Source organism: Stomoxys calcitrans, chromosome 3 (genome assembly GCF_963082655.1).
Source record: "Stomoxys calcitrans chromosome 3, idStoCalc2.1, whole genome shotgun sequence".
Classification (NCBI taxonomy): domain Eukaryota; kingdom Metazoa; phylum Arthropoda; class Insecta; order Diptera; family Muscidae; genus Stomoxys; species Stomoxys calcitrans.
The window spans coordinates 44,831,221-44,847,876 of NC_081554.1; positions in this window are offsets into that span (position 1 = coordinate 44,831,221).

The following is a 16,656-nucleotide window of genomic DNA, read 5'->3' on the forward strand; positions in this document are numbered from 1 at the left end:
GGGGGTTTGACTGAACGATATGACGCTCGGATACGCCTCTGGCTAATATAGCCATAATAGTACAATAGGATAAAAGATGTATATGGGAGCTATATCTAAATCTGAACCGATTTTTACCAAAATCATTTGTAATATTTTTTTTATAAGAAATACCATGCAAAAGAACTTAAAGTTTTGGAGAACGGTCTATAAGGCAACTAAATATATCCAAATATAGTCTGATCTAGACCATAATAGGTACGGGTGCTGGGGAGCCTAACACAATTCGATGTTCCAAAGCGAAATCGGGTAATACATTCGGCTTTTATTGGCCTAAGACCTTAGAGCGGAGATTGGCCTATATGGGGGTTATATCAACCCCCATATAGACCAATCTCCGCTCTAAGGGTTATATCAACCCCCATATAGACCAATCTCCGCTCTAAGGTCTTAGGCCAATAAAAGCCGATATAGTCCGTTTTTTTTCCAATCTCTAACGAGCTACATCAATCAAAAGTTCAAGCGGATAGTTTCACTGGTTCGAACGCTAGCGTGATTTCGCCAGGCGTACAGATGGACATGGCGAAATCGACATGCAGTGTTAAGACGATCAAGAAAACGTTATGTGATCGTGCATCAATATTGCGAGATGTTACAAACTACCTATGGTGGTTCAATTCCTTCAAACAATTCCTTCTGTCTGTTGCACTTTCAAAGTTCAAAAAATAGAGCTTCAAAAAACTCTTCAAAATCGCGTGGTGTGTAATCACAAATCATAGATTATTTCCTTATTTTTTGATTTGATAAATAAATTTGATACGTACCGTTTGGCAACCAAAACTAAACGACAGCGACGCGTCGCTGCCGTCAGTGGAGATACTCACCAGCCAATGTTGATTTCGTGACTTTGTTCAGCATTGTTTCCACTCAACGCGTGGCGGGGGCTAGGTGTAGAAGAGAGACACTCCTGGGAATAGGGAACACATTGCGTGACAACGAATCAGTTAACAACTGTCAGCGGTGAATAAGAATTAATTGAAGTGGTATCATTTGAGTACTTATTCAGGTTTCTAAAAGACTTATGCGGCACCATCCCAGCAGTCCTTTTATATTTTTGTTGAAGTGCCTATTAAGGTCTCCTCGTAATCCTGTTCTATCCTTATTGAAGTACTTACCGAGAACTCCTTGTAAATCCCTAGAATCCTAGTAATTCTGCCGTATCCTCATTGGAGTACTTACTCAGGTATCCTCAGAATTCTAGTAATCCGGCCGAATCCTTACTAGAGTACTTACCCAAGTCTTCTTATAATCCTGTAGAATCCTGGTAATACTGTCATATCCTTACTGGAGTACTTACCCAGTTCTTCATGTAGTCCGTAGAATCCAAGTAATCCTGCCGTGTCCTTACCGTAGTACCTACTCAGGTCTCCTTGTAATCCTTGCATAGTCCTGCCGTATCCTTATAGGAGTGCTTACTCAGGTCTCCTTGTAACCTCGTAGAATACTAGTAATCTTGCCGTATCCTTTTTTGAGTTCTAACTCAGGTCCCCCTATGATCCTGTAATATCCTAGTAATCCTGTCATATCCTTACTTCAGTACTTACCCAGGTGACCTTGGGTATACTAATTTCGTCTTAGACCCCATAAAGTATATATATTCTTGATCGTCATGACATTTTAAGTCGATCTAGCCAAGCTGTCCGTCTGTGTGTCGAATGCATTCTAACTTTCAAAGAAATAAAACTAGGCGCTAACTTTGCACAAATACTTCTTATTCGTGTACGTCGGTTGGGATAGTAGATGGGGCATAACGGTCCATGTTTTGATATAGCTGCCATATTAACCGATCTTGGATCTTGACTTCTTGAGCCACTAGAGGGCGCAATTATTATCCAATTTTGCTGAAATTTTGCATGAAGTGTTTCGTTTCAACTTCCAACAACTGTATCAAGTAAGGTCCAAATCGGCTCATTACCTTACGTAGCTCCCATATAAATCTATCCCCGATCTTGACTTCTTGAGCCGCTAGAGGGCGCAATTATTAACCGATTTGGCTGAAATTTTGAATGAAGTGTTTCGTTTTAACTTCCAACAACTGTGTCAAGTATGGTTCAAATCGGTACATTACCTGATATAGCTTGCATATGAATCTATCTTGATCTTGTAGAGGGCGCAATTATTTACCGATTTGACTGAAATTTTGCATAAGGTGTTTTTTGGCTTCCAACAACTGTGCTAAGTATGGTTAAAATCGGTCAATAACCTGATATAGATCCCATATCAACCGCTCTCCTGAATATGTCTTTTAGCCTCCAGAGGTAGAGCTGGCAAACTATCGATAAATATCGATACTATCGTTAATTTTTCATCACCTATATATCAAACAAAAATCCGAAGTAGAAATCTGAGATCGAATGCACGGACCGAATAAAAGCAAATTTAATAAAGTCTGTGGGAATTCATAGGAAAAATCATTGGACAACATTTTAGCCCAAACGGATGAAAATCGCGCTCCTATAGAGGGCGCAATGTGTGCTATATGGTATATTCAGTATGGTATGGCATATTTTTGTCCAATTTTGCAAAAAAGTAACTTTGCTGATAATATCGATAGGAAAAATTTAGGATATTTTGCCAGCTCTATCCAGAGGGCGCAATGCATATCCAATTTGGCTGAAATTTCGTAAAACGACTTCTTCTATGACCTTAAATATACTTTCCAAATATGATCTGAATCCGATCATAACCTGATATCGATTCCATATATACAGCTCACCCGGTTTTACTTCTTGAGTCATTATAGGGCTTAATTCTTATCCAATTTGGCTGAAATGTTGAACAATAAATTCTACTTCGGCCTCCAACAGCCACACGAAGTATGGCCCCAATATGTTCATAACTTGGTATAGCTCCAATAGCAAAGCAACTCTTATCCATTATCTTTTGCTTGCCTATAAAGAGTAATCGGGCAAAGTACTTCACAAATGCGATACTTGGTGGAGGGGATATAAGATTCGGCGGGGCTGAACTGACCACGCTTTTACTTGTTATATATAAAATAACAATATGAAACAAAATTTAACGCCTGGCTTTGAACCATCGATTTGAAAAATGTTGACGAAATTTGGGAAATTTAGGCATTAGGGGTAGCTACGACGGGGGTTTGACTGAACGATATGCCCCTCGGATACGCCTCTGGCTAATATAGCCATAATAGTACAATCGGATAAAAGATGTATATGGGAGCTATATCTAAATTTGAACCGATTTTTACCAAAATTATTTGTAATATTTTTTTTTATAAGAAATACCATGCAAAAGACCTTAAAGTAGTAATAACGAGCTACATAAATCAAAATTTCAAGCGGATATTTTCACCGGTTCGAACGCTAGCGTGATTTCGCCAGGCGTACAGATGGACATGGCGAATTCGACATACAGTGTTAAGACGATTAAGAAAACGTTATGTGGTCGTGCATCAATATTGCGAGACGTTACAAACGCCCTATGGTGGTGAATACAAAAAATTCTGTCAGTCTGTTGTTCTTTCAAAGTTCAAAGAATAGAGTTTCAAAAACTCTTAAAAGCCGCGTGGTGTGTTAACGAAAATCGTGAAAATTATTTGCGGCTACATCATAGATTATTTCATCAGTTAACAACTGTGTCAGCGGTGAGTAAGAATTAATGGAAGTGGTATCCTTTGAGTACTTATTCAGGTTTCTAAAAGACTTATGCTGCACCATCCTAGCAGTCCTTTTATATTATTGTTGAAGTGCCTATTAAGGTCTCCTCGTAATCCTGTTCTATCCTTATTGAAGTACTTACCGAGAACTCCTTGTAAATCCCTAGAATCCTAGTAATTCTGCCGTATCCTCATTGGAGTACTTACTCAGGTATCCTCAGAATTCTAGTAATCCGGCCGAATCCTTACTAGAGTACTTACCCAAGTCTTCTTATAATCCTGTAGAATCCTGGTAATACTGTCATATCCTTACTGGAGTACTTACCCAGTTCTTTATGTAGTCCGTAGAATCCAAGTAATCCTACCGTGTCCTTACCGTAGTACTTCCTCAGGTCTACTTGTAACCCTGTATAATCCTACTAGTCCTGCCGTATCCATATAGGTGTGCTTACTCAGGTCTACTTGTAATCTCGTAGAATTCTAGTAATCCTGCCGTAAAATTTTTTGAGTACTAACTCAAGTCCCCTTATAATCCTGTAAAATCCTAGTAATCTTGACGTATCCTTATGTGAGTACTTATCCAGGTTCTTTGTAATCCTGCTCGAGTACTTATTTAGGTTTCTAGCGTAGAATCCTCCCACGTACTCGCGTGAGTAATTATGAGGGTCTCGCACTGTAGTCCTTCCACGTCCTTGCTAGAGTACTTATTAAGGTCTCTGGTGAAGAATCCTCTCTTGTCCTCGCGTGAGTACTTATTAATGTCTTGCGTTGTAGTATCCTCCCACGACCTCGCGTGAGCACTTGTTAAGGTATCGCGTTGTATAATCCACGTCCTTGCTAGAGTACGTATTAAGGTATTTGGTATAGAATCCTTCCACGTCCTTGCGTGAGTACTATTTAAGGTACCGCGTTTTATAATCATTTCACGTCCTTGGTAGGATACTTATTAATGTATTTGGTATAGAATCCTTCCACGTCCTTGCGTGAGTACTTATTAAGGTCTCGCGTTGTAAGGTATTGCGTTGTACAATCATTCCATGTCCTTGCTAGGATACTTATTAATGTAGAATCCTTCTACCTTGCGTGAGTACTTATTAAGGTCTCGCGTTGTAGAATTCTCCCACGCCCTCGCGTGAGTACTAATTTAGGCCTCGCGTTATAGATCCTTCCACGTCATTTCGCGTTGTGTGCCCTTCCACGTTCTTGCTGAGGTACGTATTAATGTCTCTAGTGTAGGATCTTCCCATTTTCTCGCGTTTTAGGTCCTTCCACGTCATTGCAGGGGTACTTATTACTGTCTCTAGTATAGGATCGTCCCACGTCCTTGCGTAAGTATTTATTAAGGCCTCGCGTTGTAGAATCCTCCCACGTCGTTGCGTGAGTACTTTTTACGACCTCGTATTGTAGACTCCTTCCACTTCCTTGCTGAAATACTTAATAAGGTTTGTAGTGTAGAATCCTTCCACGTCCACGCATGAGTACTTATTAAGGTCTCGCGTTGTAGATCCTTCCCCGTCCTCTCATGAGTACTTATTAAGGCATCGCGATGTACATCCTTCTACGTCCTTGCTGGAGTACTTGTTAGGTCTCGCATTGTAGATTCCTTCACGTGTTTGCTGGAGTACTTATTAGGGTCTCTGGTGTAGAATCCTTCCATGTCCTCGCGTGAGTAGTTATTAAGGTTTCACGTTGTAGATCCTTCCAATTACTGCTGAAGTACTTATTAAAGTTTCTAGTGTAGAATCCTTCCACGTTTTCGCTTAAGTACTTATTAAGGGCACGCTTTGTAAATCCTTCCCCGTCGTCTCATGAGTGCTTATTAAGGTCTCGAGTTGTAGATCACTCTCCGTCCTCCCATGAGTACTTATGAGGGTCTCGCGTTATAGATTCTTCCACGTCCTTGTTGGAGTACTTGTCTCGCGTTGTAGATTTCTTTCACGTGTTTGCTGGAATACTTATTCTCTGGTGTAGAATCCTTCCACGTCCTCGCGTGAGTACTTATTAAGCTCTCCTTCCACGTCCTTGCTCAAGTCCTAATTAAGGTCTCACGCTGTACTTATTAAGTTCTCTGTAGTCTCCGTCCATAATACCATGTAACGATAAGTTACATCTGGGTGTTTGGGTTCAGCTCACCGGGGGCAAGGTTCGTCATAGAAATTTATTTGATCTGGGACTGAGAGAATTCGCTTTTGAATTCGGTTTGATATGTTTGAATTGCTGGATGGAGTCTTAAAGCCGCTGAACGGCTCGGTTTGCGAGCGGACAATCCCTAATACACGGTTGGGCACTAATGGGTGGCTAGGAGGTGCACTCTAACACACGTCACTATTCGGGTAAACCGGCGTTCACGGCACGAAGATGCGTAAGATTACACCGTTGCTACACGATATATTCGGGCACGGTAAACGAAGCAGTCACTCCCTAATATGCGGTACGATACGGGGTTTGGTGTCAGGGGCCCATCCTAATAAAGGGTGATTTTTTTGAGGTTAGGATTTTCATGCATTAGTATTTGACAGATCACGTGGGATTTCAGACATGGTGTCAAAGAGAAAGATGCTCAGTATGCTTTGACATTTCATCATGAATAGACTTACTAACGAGCAACGCTTGCAAATCATTGAATTTTATTACCAAAATCAGTGTTCGGTTCGAAATGTGTTCATTCACCGTAACGTTGCGTCCAACAGCATCTTTGAAAAAATACGGTCCAATGATTCCACCAGCGTACAAACCATACCAAACAGTGCATTTTTCGGGATGCATGGGCAGTTCTTGAACGGCTTCTGGTTGCTCTTCACTCCAAATGCGGCAATTTTGCTTATTTACGTAGCCATTCAACCAGAAATGAGCCTCATCGCTGAACAAAATTTGTCAAAATTTGAACACATTTCGAACCGAACACTGATTTTGGTAATAAAATTCAATGATTTGCAAGCGTTGCTCGTTAGTAAGTCTATTCATGATGAAATGTCAAAGCATACTGAGCATCTTTCTCTTTGACACCATGTCTGAAATCCCACGTGATCTGTCAAATACTAATGCATGAAAATCCTAACCTCAAAAAAATCACCCTTTACATGGCACTGTTAGGGTCCACAGGGGAGCGGCACGGGGAAGAGAGAGAGAGGACACTCCGTTGATAAAAGTGGGGTTTTGGGCTCGGTGGCAAGCGAGTAGCAAGGAGGCACACCATATACGCGGTTCCGTGGCTAGGAGGCACACCCTAGTACACGGCAATGTTACACTAGCTGACGGCTCGAGGAGGCGAGAGAGGACACTCCGTTGATAAAAGTGGGGATTCGGGCGCGATGGCAACGATGAACAATCTATTTCATTACTCTATACGCGGGTTGGTGGCTAGGAGGCACACCCCTATACCCGGCACTGTTAGGGTACACTAGTTGACGGCACGAAGAAGTGAGAGAGGGCACGCCGTTGATCAATGTGGGGTTTCAGGCACGGTAGCAAAGAGGCACACCCTATTACACGACTCTATGCGCGGGTTGGTGGCTAGGAGGCACTCCCTAGTACACGACACTATTCGGGTTAACTTGCTGACGGCACGAGGATGCGAGAGAGGACACTCTGTTGATAAAAGTGGGGTTTCGGGCGTGGTGGCAAGGAGGCACACCTTACGATACGACACTGTTCACTCGTGAACACAATGGTAAGAAGCAAGAGAGCACTCGGTTAACAATAGGCACTGAGCGACAAATGGGCACACCCTAGTATGTTTGAGATAGTAGGGCACTCTTAGTTCACTCTAAATACCACGTCTGCACGGTTCTGGCTCCTTCGTTGACTGGCTTCAGTACTTGACGTGACTTCTTTTTACAACTTGTTTACCCAAACTGGAATACACTTTTAAGGAGTAAACAACTCCTTGTTTTGTTGTTGCAGTTACGGTTGCAAATAATTTTGGTGAAAACAACCCCCTGTGTTGGGTTGTTGCAAATTGTCCCCAAAAATTGTAAACAACGTTCGATATGCACAAGTCATTGTATATTGTTGTTGTCTGCTCACCGGCCGTTGACGAGAAAACCGACATAAGTGCTATAGTTTGTAAATCGGCAATCTGGACTAACTCAACTCTCGCTATATACTTTGATTTACTTTAAGCTATTATTTAATTTATTGATCATCACCTAAAGTGTGGGCGAAAACGAAGCATGTTGACTCTTGATGTCACAACCAGCAGATCATCTCTCGGTGTCCTACCGCAGTTTTCGACCTTAGTGCACAACCGTCCTGTCTAAATTACTTAACAAGGTTTCTATCCCAGAATTCTCCTGAACAAACCCAAGAATATCACCTTGACCCACTGAGGGGAGTCCCACCGTAGTCTAGAGTACTTACCCAGGTCTCTATCCCAATCATCTGACGACCCCTAGAAATCCAGCTTCTTACACATGGACCAAGGCCCTATAAACTTGTGATAAAATTATCTAGACTAAGTAGGATTTCGCAGATCAATAAAAGCAAATGAAAACCCTCATTCCCTCTTACAATCAATAAATTTCTGTGACGAACTCTCTGCCCGGCGATTTTACTCTAGCGCGTGAAGGAAAAACATGTCGCTATATAAACAAAATTATCAAACTTTATGAACAAACTTTTGCGCTAAATTATAACTTCATAATTTTTCTGCTCACTCTAATAGTCTGCCAGCCACTTTGGTTTAAGCAAATGTTACAGGAAGTGATTCTTGCCCACAACTGACAAGCCAGTTTGTTGAACATTACATCTGCACACACGCACAAAAATTGGTAAAAAATCATTTAGGGCGACATCTTGTTGGCCATCATCATGATAAAAAGTGTATTCAAACATTAGTTTTTTGTTGATTCATTGAAAAATATACTCAAGCACCCTCGACGAAAGTCACACTCATCTCATCTTAAGTACAAAATAAGCTTACAAACAATTTGTCTGGCTAGAAGAAGAAAAACTAGACAAAAATTCAGGTCGAATGTCAACTTTTTATACAACACAGCACAAAAAGTGTATGTAAAAAGCTAGGATGGCCTAAAGTATCCTACAAAAGAAAACTTTATTCTCAAGAAAACACAGTGTAGGGACAAAAAAAAAAAAAAAAACAAAACGCTTCTATCGTGTGTAAGGATTTTAGGAAATAAAAAGCGTTTTGTGTGTTTGAAGTGTCACAAAATAGAAATGGAATCAAGCATAAGTTTGAAGTTGGCATAGTGTTTGGAGATCACTCTTGCAATCAGATATTGGACATGATTAAAGCGATAAGTAAAGGCATTTGACCCATAGGTGAATATATTGGGTTTAGCAATAAGGCTGTCATAGGCTATATGATGTTTGGCCTCAGGAAATTACACCCCAAATCCAAAATCAAAATATGCCGCAAATAGGTACATGGAGAACAACAACAAAAGTGTTGGGTCTCATTTTCGTCTTTTTGGGGCCTTTTACTTTTCCAATTAAATTGGGGCGTAAAAAATATTGGGGCATATTTTCATTTTAGTTTGGGTTTGGAGCTCAAACGTATTTATTTTGCTACAACAACAATTTGGGGTACATTTTCTCAACTTTAAATAAGAGGTGTCATCAAACAAAATGAAAATTGACCTGGTGAGACCATCACCAGACCTGGTGAGATCATCAGAAAAAAATTTCAACGGTGGTTTTACCCTCATAGTGCTGGCAACATTTGTGAGGTACTATGCCATGTAAAACTTCTCTCCAAACAGGTGTCGCACTGCGGCACGCCGTTCGGCCTCGGCTATAAAAAGGAGGCCCCTTATCATTGAGCTTAAAACTTGAATTGGACTGCACTCATTGATATGTGAGAAGTTTGCCCCTGTTCCTCAGTGGAATGTTCATGGGCAAAATTTGCATTTTTGCTTCTTCCATGACCTTCACGATTCGTGTCAAATGTTGTCCGAATCGATCTATAGCTTAATACAGCTCCCATATAAACCTATTTCCCGATATTACTTCTTGAGCACCATGATTCTACTGTGGTCTTCAACATTCAATTCATTTATGGTCTGAATCGGACTATAACTTGATATATTGCGTTGCCCAAAAAGTAATTGTAATTTTTTCAACGGCTTGTGACTCTGTAATTGCATTCTTTCTTCTGTCAGTACCACATGTATTGAAAGAAATTCATTTAACAAACCGAATCAATGCTTGTGATATGCATCTTAAACGCAATGAATTCGATCCGTTTTTAAAACGAATCATAACTGGAGATGAAAAATGGATTGTTTACAACAACGTTAGTCGAAAACGAACATGGTCCAAGCATGGTGAACCAGCTCAAACCACTTCAAAGGCTGATATCCACCAAAAGAAGGTTATGCTGTCTGTTTGGTGGGATTGGAAGGGTGTGGTATATTTTGAGCTGCTTCCAAGAAACCAAACGATTAATTCGGATGTTTACTGTCAACAATTGGACAAATTGAATACAGCCATCAAGGAGAAGCGACCAGAATTGGTCAATCGTAAAGGTGTCATATTCCACCAGGACAACGCTAGACCGCACACATCTTTGGTCACTCGCCAAAAACTGAGTGAGCTTGGCTGGGAACTTTTGATGCATCCACCATATAGCCCTGACCTTGCACCATCAGACTACCATTTATTTCGATCTTTGCAGAACTCCTTAAATGGTAAAACTCTCGGCAATGATGAGGCTATAAAATCGCACTTGGTTCAGTTTTTTGCAGATAAAGGCCAGAAGTTCTATGAGCGTGGAATACTAAATTTGCCAGGAAGATGGCAAAAGGTTAACGAACAAAATGGCAATTATATATTTGATTAAAGTTCATTCTAAGTTTTATTAAAAATGCATTTACTTTCTTTTAAAAAATCCGACCCAATAGCTCCATTAGCATTACAATTCTTATCCATTATTCTCTGTTTCACTAAAAGGCGATACCAACGGAAGTTGTTGTAGCCACATTTGCATGTGGAGGGAGGTAGCAATCTTCGTTAAGCTTCTATGGGTGAGCAAGCTCATTCCGGTCGAAAGGACCGATTGCTGCGGGAACGTGATGGCCATTTGTTATTAATAACTCGCCTTGTCATATCGAGCATCATAGGCACTCAGTATTTAAGCAAGGTTCGGTGCCTCCCAACCTCTCTCCACTCGATACCGCGGATTGCCCTCGACTGCGGTTTGTGATATTGCTCCCAAGTAACCTATTCGTAATAACAATAAAAACCACAGAAATCGAAGCTCAAGTTCGTTCCAGCCCGTGTGGGGCTCATGGTTATCTCGTGCAGGAAATTTTTGTATTCCAGCTTAGTAAGCCGCTTTTCAACCGGTATATACTGTAAAATTAGGCAGCAAATTGAAATGGGAATATTTTTCCGCCTAACATTTAGTCGATCGCTAATTTTGTTATTCCGTTTGCAACACATCGAAATATCCATTTCCGACCCTATAAAGTATATATATTCTTGATCGTTGTAAAAATCTATGACGATCTAGCCTTGTCCGTCTGTCTGTAGAAACTTTGCACAGATTTTTTTTTGTTCATTGGCAGGTAAAGTTCGAAAATGGGCTATATCGGACTATATCTTGAAATAGCCCCTATATAGACCGACCTGTCAATTTAAGGTCTAAGGCCCATAAAAAGCTAAGCTACATTTATTATCTGATTTCGCTGAAATTTGGGACTGTGAGTTGTGTTAGGCCACTCGTTATCGTTGTTCAATACGGAGCAGATCGGTCCAGATTAAGATATAGCTGCCATATAGGCCGAATTATCAAATTAGGGTATTGGGCGCATGTATAAACTGATTTCGCTGAAAATTGGGACAGTAAGTTGTGTCCTTCAACATTCCTCTTCAATTTGGCTCAGATCGGTCCAGATTTGGATATAGCTGTCATATAGACCGATCTCTCGATTTAAGGTTTTGGGCCCATAAAAGGTGCATTTATTATCCAATTTTGTTGAAATTTGGGACAGTAAGTTGTGTTAGGCCCTTCAACATTCTTCTTCAATTTGGCCCAGATCGGTTCCGAATTTGATATAGCTGCCATATAGAATGATCTCTCGATTTAAGGTTTTGGGCCTCTAAAAGGCACATTTATAATCTGATTTCGCTGATAGTGACACTATGTAGGCTTTTCGACATCCGTGTCGCATATGGTTCAGATCGGTCTATATTTGAATATGGCTACCAAAAAGACCAATATTTTGTTCTACAAAATTGAACAATGACTTGTATTTATTAGACCAATGTCCGTGTCGCATTTGGTCCAAATCGGACCATAGCTGCTTTGGGGGCATAAATAATGCATTTTTTTTGTCAGATTACGACGAAAGATGGTTTTCATATATACCCGAGGAGGTGGGAACTTAACGCCTTTTTATTGTTTTTTCTTAAATGGTAGTTTTATTGATCCTTAACATTGCGTCTTATTATCGGAGATAATAAGTAAAGGTTGGTTGAAAAGAGGGTATGGATAGTAATCCGTCCCATGCCATTATGGACATACCCCTAAGCCAGAAATCGGCTTTTTGTGCGCTCTAAATACTAAAAAGTAACCTCGAAAAAGAAAATCTAAGTCAGGAATTCCGTGCTGCTTACAAAATCCCTAACTGTTTTCCATTCCACGCACCTAATTGCCGGTGTCTGTTAGCCGCGAAAGCCCGGCAATGAAATTGGAAATGCTCCAACGTATCACCATCTTCTCCACATGTCATCACTTGCCGCACCGATTTTGCATAAGTGAGTTTGTAGTCCTATGTTTCCTGTTATTATATTTATTCCCACGATCCGAAAATCCCCATAGAATTTTCATCGTTCTATCGACCGTTTCGCTCTTCCACAAGAGTCTAATGCGCGTTCGCCCTGAACTCGGGCAGCGGGCTAAGAAAGTTTATTGATGGCAGTCCTCTGGCCTGCACTGCCAAATCATCTGCTTGTCCGATATCAAAATCTTTCTATTGAGGAAACGTAGTGCGTCAAATTGGCCCACCCTCGTCTTCTTCGCGAACAAGCAGATTTCAGTCTTCTCTGGGTTGATATTTAGACCTCTAAGTCTTGCACAGTCGTGTGCCACCCTTTCGGGCCTTATGCATAGCAGGTTGGGATTATTATTTCTTAGAAGGCGTCTGCGTAGCAAGCGTGCCCTATGGCATATAGGGCATATCGTAAGCATATAGTTTATCCAGTCTCTAAGGACTCGGTACACCCGGTAGGGGTCTAAAGATTTAATCAGCGTTAAAAACACCCCGATGTCAATGCATACCACGTCTTGTACCTCTTGGCATCGGAGGATTCGTCAATTTTACGCACAATCTCGTGCAGGGCAGTCTCCCCAGACCTTCTGTGGACATAGGCGTGCTGTTTGTACGCGGTTGTCCTACTCTTTATTATGGTATTGACAAAGCGTTCCATTGTTTTGAGTAGAAAGGATGTAAGGCTGTAAGGCTGTTTTGCCAGACTTGGGTAGAAATACCACCCTTGCCTCCTGCCAGTCTTTCGGAGTATATGCAAGTCCTAGGCTTGCCTTGCTTTGATTGGCTATGACAGAATATTTGTTCCACTAGCCGAACGTAGAATAGCGTTCCAAGCGCCTCGTTCTTATGCGCTCATTCTAAAATCTCTGACACCAAGTTTCGAGGTGTCTCCCACACCTAGATCTTTCCATTGAGTTTTTGGTCTTCCCGGTTTGTCGCATACCACCGTGTTTGCCTTCAAAAGACTTCTTCTTAGCCAACGCAGCCGTTGTATTGTGATGCGTGTAACTATGCTATCGTCGTCATACAGCTCGTGGTTCATACGTCGCCTCAAGTCCAAGGCACACGGTGAAAATAGTGGCCAGATGGGTCGCCAGGTAGTTGGTCTCCTTCTTTAGAAACGCCGGAAATATTCCCTCAGGTGCGGGTGATGGTTTTAATGGTTTGAAGCTTTTCAAGGCTTCCTTTACCATAAATTCTGTAATAATAAGCCTTCAAATTCCAAAATTGGGCATGAACATTCCACTAAGTCCACTAAGTGCAGTCCGATTTAAGTTTAAGCTCAATGATAAGGGGCCTCCGAGCTCGAACAGCGTGGCGCAGTGCGACACCTCTTTGGAGAGAGGTTTTTACATGGCATAGTATCTCACAAATGTTGTCAGCATTAGGAGGGCAAAATCACCGTTGAAAATTTTCTCTGATGGTCTCGCCAGGATTCGAATCCAGGCGTTCAGCGTCAAAGGCGGACATGCTAACCTCTGCTCTATGGTGGCCTCCTAAGCCTTCGATCAATCTAATTATTCGAAGATAATGTTGTCTCCGTGAGTCCCGTCGTATCCTATGGAAAATGCGTTTTTAGCGAAAGCGTCAGCATGTCCTCCGTTGTCTCTACTCTCTTTCTCTCTCTCTCTCATGTCTTCTACTAGTGTTTCAATTGGAATATGGGTTTTTGAGAGAACTTTTCCATATTGGCGGCATCAATAAACGCTTCCAGGAGGCACGTTTTACCGCTCCGATTATCTTTTTCTATTTCTCCTATTAAGTTTGCGTTTTTTTACGACGTGCTGTATTGTTGTTGAAGCCACATCTTCATGTGGAGGTGGCCATCCTCGTCAAGCTCCTGTAGGTGAGCAAGCTAGTTCCGGTCCAAAGAACCGATCGCCGCGTGAACAGGGTGGCCATTGTTTATTTAAAGGCGCCAATAACCCGCCCTGTCATATCGAGCATCATAGGCAATCAGTATTTGTGCAAGAGCCGGTGCCACCCGGCCACTCACTGAGACTCTACGCTTGATACCGCTGCAGCTACTCCGTATGGAGCATTTTACTATGCGCAACCTGTGGACGCTTCCGGTAGCTCGCAGTTAAGCTTCACGTGACAGCAATGAACACCACACAGATGGGTCATCAATGTTCCAGTCTGTGTGGTGCTCACGGCTTTTCCGTGCCGGGTGTTATAACAACTAAAAGCGTGCTCAGTTCGGCCGAGCCGAATCTTATATACCCTCCACCATGGACCGCATTTGTTAAGTTCTTTGTCCGGTATCTCTTTATAGGAAAACAAAGGAGAATGGAATAAAATTGGAGCTATATCAGGTTATAGACCGGTTCGGACCATACTTGGTTTGGATGTTGAGGACAGAGTACAAGTCAATGTGCAAAATTTCGGCCAAATCGGATAAGAATTGCGTCCTATAGGGGCTTAAGAAGTAAAATCGGTAGATCGATTTATATGGTAGCCATATTAGGTTATGAATCGATGTAGACCTATACTTGGCGTACTAGTTGTTGGAAGTCAATACAAAACACTTTATGCAAAATTTCAGCTAAATCGGATAATAATTGCACACTCTTAGGCTCAAGTAGTCAACACCCGAAATCGGGTTATATGGCAGCTATATCAGGTTATAAACTGATTTTGACCATACTTAATATGGTCATGGTCATAACAAAACACTTCATACAAAATTTCAGTCAAACCGGAAAGGAATTATGCCGTCTAGAGGATAAAGATTTTAAGAAGTCAATATCCAAGATCGGATTTAAATGGCAGATATATCAAAACATAGACCGATATGGGCCATTGACAGTCCCAACTGGCTTACACTAATATGAGGTGTTTGGGGAAAATGTCAAGCGCCTTGCTTTATTCCTTCCAAGTTAACGTGCTTTCGACAGACGGACGGACGGACATGGCTAAGTCGGACATATACTTGTTAGGTCTCGGAATAATATTTCGATGCGTAACAAATGGAATGACGAAAATTCACACAAAATTTCAGCCAAATCGGAAAAGAATTGCGCCGTCTAGAGGATCAAGAATTCAAGAAGTCAAGATCCAAGATTGCATTTTTATGGCAGTTATATATCAAAAAATGATGGGCCATTGACAGTCCCAACTGACTTACACTAATATGAGGCGTTTGGGCAAAATGTCAAGCGCCTTGCTTTATTCCTTCGAAGTGCTTTTGTAAGACGGACGGACATGGCTAAATCGGATATATACTTTGTTAGGTCTTGGAATTGTGATGCGTTCCCTACATCCGATGGTGGAGGGTATAAAAATCTGTGAAACTCAAAATATCGTTAACATTTAGGCAATTGGTTCTGGGAAAGCGCCACCATTGTACCTTAGTACCCTCCACCGTAAGAAGTGGGTATACTAACTTCGTCTTTCAGTTTGTAACACATCGAAATATTGGTCTAAGTATATATACTCTTGATCGTCATGATATTTTTAGCCAATCTAGTCGTCTTCGTTTGTCTGTCTGTCCGACTGTCTGTCTGTCAAAAGCACGCTAACTTTCTAAGAATGAAGCTAGAGGTGCTTGAAATTTTGCACAAATACTTCCTATTATTGTATATAACGTCGGTTGGTATTTTAAATGCGTAGATATAGCTTCCATCAACTAATTTGTTGATTTGACTTAAACTTTCATTATTAAGCCCCGTTGTAACTCCAACCATTATTCATGCCAAGTATTGTACGAACGGTGAGTTTTGAAATGTTCATAATCTCATGCACATACCACAACCAGTAACCTCATGAACTCGGAAGATTGTCAATGTTTTGTAAAGAAACAACCAAAGGCTAAGGAGATAATACAGACTGAAGTAGTTACATTAAACAACTCTCTGGTCACTAGGTCCTTTGGCTTCCTCATTCTTTTTCAATATTCAACAAAAAAGACTGTAAAAGAAAGAGAGAGAGAGAGGGAGAAGGAGAACGATGTCTTTGAATTAGACCCAATTCAATGACAAGTTTTTTTTTTGCACACTTATAGAAAACTGACAAAGTGCATCTTTACAAACCAAACTAGCATTAAAGGAAAAGGTGAACAAAAAACTGTATGAAAAAAGTGAACTTTGTGGTTCTTTTCATTTTGCATTAATTCAATAAGATGTGGCTAAGTATGTCTAGAGTTTCATGACCGATAGTCCAACTCAACTTCCTTTTCAAGAAACTGACGTGATTGTAAGTTCGGTTACCCCAGTTTTATTGCTTCGTTGTTTTGTTTAAAAATGCATTTTTAAGGGGAAACAG